General features: G+C 43.1%; 1 pseudogene; it reads right to left on the bottom strand.

Annotated features, from left to right (window-relative positions):
* Positions 1-7162: 7162 nt before the first annotated feature.
* On the bottom strand, positions 7163-7260 carry LOC133068565 (U6 spliceosomal RNA; annotated as a pseudogene).
* Positions 7261-7862: the final 602 nt, after the last annotated feature.

Raw genomic sequence — 7862 nt, 5'->3', positions numbered from 1 at the left:
GTGTGGGTCAGTCGCAGGCTCTCAATCGATATTTGTTGAATGAATGAATGAATAGGTCTTTTTTCTTCTTTGTTTCTCCTGTGTCTGACACGTTTAGAGACTCCAGAGGTAAATCATAATAACTCACATCCATTGAGCACTCTGTGTTAGGCATTGTTCTAAGCATTTGACATCTAGCGACTCATTTAGTAACCGTGGTAATCTTACAATTTGTTAATGACCATCATAACTTATTCCTGTTTTCCAAAAAAAGAAACTGAGGTCCGGAGAGGTCAAGTGCTTTGCCTAAATCATAGCTAGTGAATGGCAGAGCAGAGGTTCAGTCCCAGATAATTAGGTACCAGAATCTGTATCTTTAACCTTTCACCATCCTGCTTGAATGAAGAGATGAGTGAAGGAAAGAAGCTAGTTTATTGCAGAGGCTCATAAACATTCATTTATTCTTTCCCTCTGCCTGCATGCTTGATTGAAATGGTTGAGTTAGAGCTTTATATGACAGTAAAGATGTGTAAAGTGTATAGTGATGAATGGGAGTGGATGGATGGGGAGCCCTAAGGGTGGGTAGGGTGGGGCCTCAGTACCAATCAGTCAGGCTCTATCACCCAAGAGAACTTCCTGGGGATGGTAGGGTTAGGAAATGTTTAAATAACAGGAAGAGGGGGGTGGGGGGTGATGACAGGCCAAGGCCATGGCCTGAGGCTAAAGCTGACTAGGGTGGGCAGCAAAGAAAGACTAGAAGCTACAAATCCCATGGATAGCAAGTTAGAAAATTAATAGGAGAACAGAAGTACCACTAGGATGCATCAGGACGTGAAGCTTAAGATGGTGATCCATCAAGTCAGGACCCACAGGTGGGAGTTCTTCTTGTCTAAGATGAAACCTTGGAAGAGATGAAGTTGGTTTGTCTTTAGTCAAATCTGGCAAGAAGTGTTTGAGCTCCAGAGTCTGATGTCGGTTCACATGTTACAGTTCAACTTCTGGTATTTGGTTGGCAGCCCAAGCCTTGCCACCTATAGTTGACTAATCCTGACCTTAACATGCAACTAGAATCTACCAGATCCTGAAGAGCTGGCATCTTTGACTTAGAGAAGATAATCAATTTGGAGTCTTTAAGCTGGGCAGGGGGATTCTGTGGCATTCTGACACTTTCATTGTGTTAGGACTGAGGTGTTGACATAGACTCAAAATTAAAAGTGGATGATTGGGAAACAAAGCAGTGTGGGTCACTGGGAATAGTGACGTTGACCTTGTGTTGTGCTAGTTAACCTTTGGCCCATGTGTCATCTGGGCTTCCCAGGTGGCTCAATGGTAAAGAGTCGCCTGCTAATGCAAAAGAAACAAGAGGCTCGGGTTTGATCCTTGGGTCAGGAAGATCCCCTGGAGGAGGGCACAGCAACCCGCTCACTCCAGTATTCTTGCCTGGAGAATCCCATGGACAGAGGAGCCTGGCGAGCTACAGTCCATAGGGTCACCAAGAGTTGGACATGACTGAAGTGACTTAGCACACATTAAGCACTCAGTCAGGATAGGCTGGGTTATGCTGCAATAACAACAGCCCCCAAATCTTAGTGACTTGAAATAATAAAGATTTGGTTCTTGCCTACATCCATAATGTGGATGGTTGGGAACTTTGCACCATGTCATTATCCTCCAGGTCAGGCTGATGGAGCAGCCACCATCTGGGACATTCCCCTCTGGTTCCATGGCAGAGGGGAAAAAAGGGTCCTGTTGTGTATCAGCAATTAAATGCTCCAGCCCAGAATAGGCACATGTCATTTGTGGTTCCAAAATCACTGTGGACAGTGACTGCAGCCACGAAATTAAAAGATGCTTGCTTCTTATAAGAAAGGCTATGATAAACCTAGATAGCATATTACAAAGCAGAGACATCACTTTGCTGACAAAGGTCTGTATAGTCAAAGCTATGGTTTTTCCAGTAGTCATGTACGGAATTGAGAGCTGGACCATAAAGATGGCCGAAGAATTGATTCTTTCAAAATGTGGTGCTGGAGAAGACTCTTGAGAGTCCCTTGGACAGCAAGGAGATCAAACCAGTCAATCCTAAATTAAATCAACCCTGAATATCATCGGAAAGACTGATGCTGAAGCTGAAGCTCCAGTACTTTAGTCACCTGATGGGAAGAGCTGACTCATTGCTTGATGCTGGGAAAGACTGAGGGCAGGAGGAGAAGGGCACAAGAGAGAATAAGATGGTTAGATAGTGTCACTGACTCAATAGACATGAGTTTGAGCAAACTCTGGGAGATAGTGGAGGACAGAGAAGCCTGGCGTGCTATAGTCCATGGGACTGCAAAGAGCCTTACACAACTTAGCGACTGAACAAAAATTTCTGGTTACAACTTATTAGTTAGAATTAGTCATGTGACCCCCATCCAGCAAACATGGGAGAGGAAGTGTAATGCTAAGTGCCAGGTGGATGAAAAGCTGGAAAACTGTGAAAGGCATCATTACTGTCTCTAGTCAGTCCTCTCAGTGATGGAGTAAGGTTTGCATTCCACCTGGCTATTTTAGTCACTGGGATCCTTTCTTTAGGGGTCAGAATGTCTCCCAGACATTGGGGACTCAGAGTAGGTGAGGGTGATATGGTGCACTGGGGGGTCCTGGGTGGCCCCAATTATTGCCAGAACAGCCTTCACCTTCCAACAAGAGTCTTGGACATTTGATGGAACCCCATTTAGTACCCATGTTCCCATGCTCCTTCCTCCACTCTTCTGGAAAGAGAGGAGGGCCACCTCCTCCTTGCATTCCTTTCCTGGGCTTTCAGAACCTGGAAGCCCCACTTAGGACATGTTCAGTCTTTGACACAAGGTGGTGGGTTCAGGGTGCTTGCCAGGGTGAGATCTCCTCTTTGCTATAGGACTGTTAGCTCCTCAGAAGACCCCTTTCCTTTCCCATGGCTTTATTTCTTGTCTTCTGGGACCAGATCTTGGAGGCCACTGGACTCTCCAAAAGGTGGAGCCGTCACTGGAGTTGGTTGTGGTCTTTCAGGCTATGGACTTCCCATCTGGGGACCTCTTGCAGGTCTTCCTGCTCAGCTTGTCAGTGTGGAGCTCTGATGACCCCTAAAAATGATACAAACAAGGAATGATCATAAGAAAATGAGGGAGCATTTTGTATGGTGAGAGCAAGAATGCAGGGAGGCCTACTTGGAGCCATAGGGCTCAGCTTTCCTAGTTGTGGCTTGGCCCAGGCTCTGGGAAGCCTGCCTTTTCTCACTCAGCAAAGGAGGAGAAGCTTCCTGGCTTATGGAGACAAGGGGAGGATATAGGCTAAGAGATTCCAAGCTGTCTCCTTAGGCAAAGCACACAGAATGAAATCCAGGGGATTGTGCTGAAATGAGAGCCTGAGAAGTTTCAAATTGCTTCATTTTTGTTCCAAGGAAGCCCTGGGGCCGTGGCATGGGTCCATCCCTGAGAGCCTAGGAGTTGAAGTATTGTGGCCTAGGGATGAGGACTGAGGTAGGGCTCAGGAACCAGGTCGTAGGAGAAGGTCTAACCATCCATGGCATCCCTGCACTAGGTAGGGCAGAGCTCACCTGGGTAGAGTCTTCATGAGAAGCCAGAGCTAGCACAGATACAGGAAGGGACCAATAATTCAAGTCAAAGAAGAAGAGCCCTGGGAACATGAAGGCTAGTCTGGAGCTGTGGGTTGGAACCTGGGGTGGAGTAGTAATGGAAAGAGACAGCCAGACTGCTTTTCTAAAACAGGGGCCTCCCCAACATGCCTTATTGAAGATCATGGTCTGTTGTTGAGGCTTCATTTTTGAAGAATAGAGAAGGGATTGGCATGACTGACACATGGCCCAACATGAGCAAAAGAAAGGAGACAGAACAGAATACCTAGAGAGGCCACCCTGGGTAGGCTTGAGTCAGATGGGGAGAGGGCCAAGAGGACCCAGGGCATACTAAAAGTTTATAAGCAGGAAGAAACTGGCATTGGTATTTCTGCATGTAAAAACCCAGCCCTGGGCTTCCCTGGTGGTCTAGGGGTTAAGAATAAGCCTGCCAGTGCAGGAGACATGGGTTTGATCCCTGGTCCAGGAAGATCTCACATGCTGAGGAGCAACTAAGCCCAAGTGCCACAGCTACTTGCAATCTGAGTGACTAGAGCCCGTGCTCTGCAACAAGAGAAGCCACTGAAGTGAGAAGTCTGGGCACTGCAACGAAGAGTAGTCCTCGCTTGCTACAGCTAGAGAACACACACACACAGCAATGAAGACCCAGTGCGGGCAAAAATAAATAAATAAATAAATAAAATAAAAGATTAAAAAAAACCCTGGCCCCATTTTCAGGGCCCACACTCAAATGCTACCCCATCTAGAGAGTTCTATCATAATCTAGGGTGAGAATACATCCCCAAATACATTCCTCTGTGATTCTGTATCTGTCACTTGTTGTCACAGGTGCCTTGTCCTGGAATTAGTTTTGGGTGTCTCTCCCAAAAGCCTGATCTCCCTGTGGACAGCACCCCACAGCAGGGCACCCCCAGGTTAGCACCTGGCTCTCAGGTAAATGAGGAGCTGAAGGGAGGCAGTGGGATGTGGGAAGTCCTTCCAGAATCCTGCTTCCCCAGGGAGGTTCCAGGACCACCTACCTCCCATATACCTGGGCCATTTGCTTAGAATTCACCCCCTGACTTGCCAAATCTGACTTTACAAGGTGAACCCCCTAAATCGTCACTTGTTTGCTTTCTTTTAAAATTAACGTTAATGGAGCTTCTCTGGTGTCTCAGCATTGAAGAATCCACCTGCCAATGCAGGAGGCTTGGGTTTGATCCCTAATCTGGGAAGATCCCACATGCCATGGAGCAATGAAGCCCATGCACCACAACTACTGAGTCTGTGCCCTAGAGCCTGGGAGCCACAGCTACTGAAGTCCGTGCACCCTAGAGCCTGTGCTCCACAACGAGAGAAACCACTGCAGTGAGAAGCCTGAACACCACAACTAGAGAAAAGCCCAGGCAGCAACAAAGACCCAGTCAAAACTAAATAAGTAAAGTTCCTGAAGCATAATATGTGTAATAAAATGTACCCATTGTAAGGGTAAATTTTGATGAATTTTGGTAATTTTACAGTCATGTAATCATCATCTCAATCATGATATGGAGTATTTCTTTCACACCAGAAAGTTCTCTCATGTCCCTTTGCAGTTAATCAACTACCTTCCTTGGCTCCAGATGACCACTTCTTTTTGTTTCTAGAGATTAGTTCCAGGACTTCATATAAATGGAAACATGTGATGTGGTAGGCTGAATGGTAGTTCCAAAGATGTGTCCTAATTGCTGGAACCTGTAAATGTTACCTTATTTGGAAAAACTGTTCCTGCAGTTGGGGCTTTCTGGGTGGCTCAGCAATGAAGAATCCGCCTGCAATGCAGGAGACTCAGGAGATGTGGGTTTGATGGGTCTGGAAGATTCCCTGGAGGAGGAAATGGCAACCCACTCCAGTATTCTTGCCTAAGAAATCCCATGGACAGAGGAATCTGGTGGGCTATGGTCCATAGGGTGGCAAAGAGCCAGACACACTGAAGTGACTGATTCCATCTCTGCAGATGGGATTAAGTTAATGATTTTGAGATGAGGAAATAATTCTGGATTATCTGGGTGGGTCCTGAATGCCATTAAATGGTGTTTTTATAAGAGAGAAGTAGAGGGAGATTCAACACTACACATACACAGGGAGATGTCAATGTGAAGACGGTGGCAAAAATTGGAGTGGTGTGGCCGTAAGCCAAGTAATGCTGGTAGCCACCAGATCTGGAAGAGACAAGGAATGGATTCTCTCCCAGTGCCTCTGAAGGGAGGGCTGCTATACTGGGACGTGGATTTTAGTCTCCTGGTATCCAGAACTCTGAGAGATAAATTTCTGTTGTTTTAAGCCTAAGATGTTTTAAACAACCTTAAGTTGTTTTAAGGTTGTGGTAATTTTTCACAGCAGCTCAAGGAAACTAATGCACATGGAATATAATTTTCTGAGTCTAATTTATTTTGCTTGGATTGATTTTAATATTCCTCTATGATATTTTTGTTCACAGTTCATTTTCCTTATTACTGCAGTCATATTTCACTGTATGGATATACCATGATTTGTTTATTCATTTTACCTATTGATGAATATTTGAATTGTTTTCAGATTCAGAGGACTGTGACTAGAGCTGTTATGAACAAGTTCCTGTGTGTGTGTATACATGTATCCTATTTCTCTTGGGTAACAATCAGGAGTGAAATTGTTGGATTATGCTATAAATGTATGTTTAAATTAATATGAAACTATCAAATACTTTCCCAAAGGGGTTATACCAGTTTGAATCCCCATGAACAGTGTATGAGAGTTCTATTACTTTGGTTCCCACTAACACATGATTTTGTCAGTCTTTCATATATTATATATGTATATTATATATAATAAATAAAAATATGTAATTTAACTTTAATTGAAATTATAATCTATATAATCTATAATAAATGCACACATTTATGCTAGAGTTATAGTTATATTTAATAAATATATATGTATTATATATATAATAAGTATACTAAATATATATAGGACATACATATATTCAACTTTACTTGAAAAACACTTACTTGTTTAAAAAAATGCTTCTTTTTTCCAAAAAAAAAATTAGGACTTCCCTGGTGGTCCCATGGTTAGGAATCTATCTGCTAATGCAGGGGACACAGGTTCGATCCCTGATCTGGGAAGATCCCGCGTGCCTTGGAGCAACTAAGCCCGTGTGCCACAACTACTGAGCCTGTGTGCTCTAGGGCCCATGCTCTGCAACAGGAGAAGTCATGGCAATGAGAAGCCCATGCACCACAGCTAGAGAAAGTCCTCTTGCAGCAACAAAGACCCAGTGCAGCCAAAATAATTTAAAAAGCTTGTGATAAGTGATGTACATAGGTGATATTCTACTAGTACTGGAAGATCAGAAAGTACTGGAAGATCAGAAAATCTGTAGTAGTTTTATCTATAGAAATAGCTAAACATGAACCAAAACGATATTTAGTGTAAAGCGTAGATATTAAGTGTAAAGTTGTAGACTTACTGAAATCTTTCATTTTTATTTTCTAATTTTGTATTAAAAATTAACATGATTCTTCAAATGTTGTGTCACAATTTTTACCAACCTAAGTCTTGTCAAAAAATATGGAATGCTTCATGATTTTGCATGTCATCCTTGCACAGGGGCCGTATTTATCTCCGTATTCTAATTTTTGAATGTTTAGAGGTACTCCCCTGTGGTTTCAATTTGCATTTCCCTAATTGAGCACTTCTGGGTGTGCTTATTGGTCATTTGTATATCTTTCTCAGACAGCTGTGCAAACTTTTGCCCATTGTGTATGTAGATGTTGTTTAATTTCTTACTGAACTTTAAGAGTTCCTTGTTTATTCTGGATACAAGTCCTTTGTTGAATATAAATACTACAAATCTTTTCCCCTAGTCTGTGGCTTTCCTTTTCATTTCCTTGACAGCGAATTTCAAAGAGTGGAAGTCTTTTGATACAGTTCAGATTTCCAATTTTCCCCTGTATAGTGTTTTTTGTTCACTACCTAAGAAATCTTTGCCTACCAAGGTCACAAAGATTTTCTCCTGTTTTCTTCTAGAAGTTTGCTACTTTTAACTTTTATGTTTAGGTCTGTGTTACATCTTGAGTTATTTTGTGTGTGTGTGATGTAAGAGCTGAGATTAACTTTTATTCTTATAGGTATTCAGGTTTTTTCAGCGCCATTTATTGAAAAGACCTGTTTCCCCCATTGAATTACCTTGGTTCCTTTGTTGAAAATCAGCATGTAGGTTGTTTATCCACTCATCCATGGATGGATCATGTGTTTTTTTAAA

Source organism: Dama dama, chromosome 13 (genome assembly GCF_033118175.1).
Source record: "Dama dama isolate Ldn47 chromosome 13, ASM3311817v1, whole genome shotgun sequence".
Classification (NCBI taxonomy): domain Eukaryota; kingdom Metazoa; phylum Chordata; class Mammalia; order Artiodactyla; family Cervidae; genus Dama; species Dama dama.
This window is presented reverse-complemented; position numbering and strand designations above follow the sequence as displayed.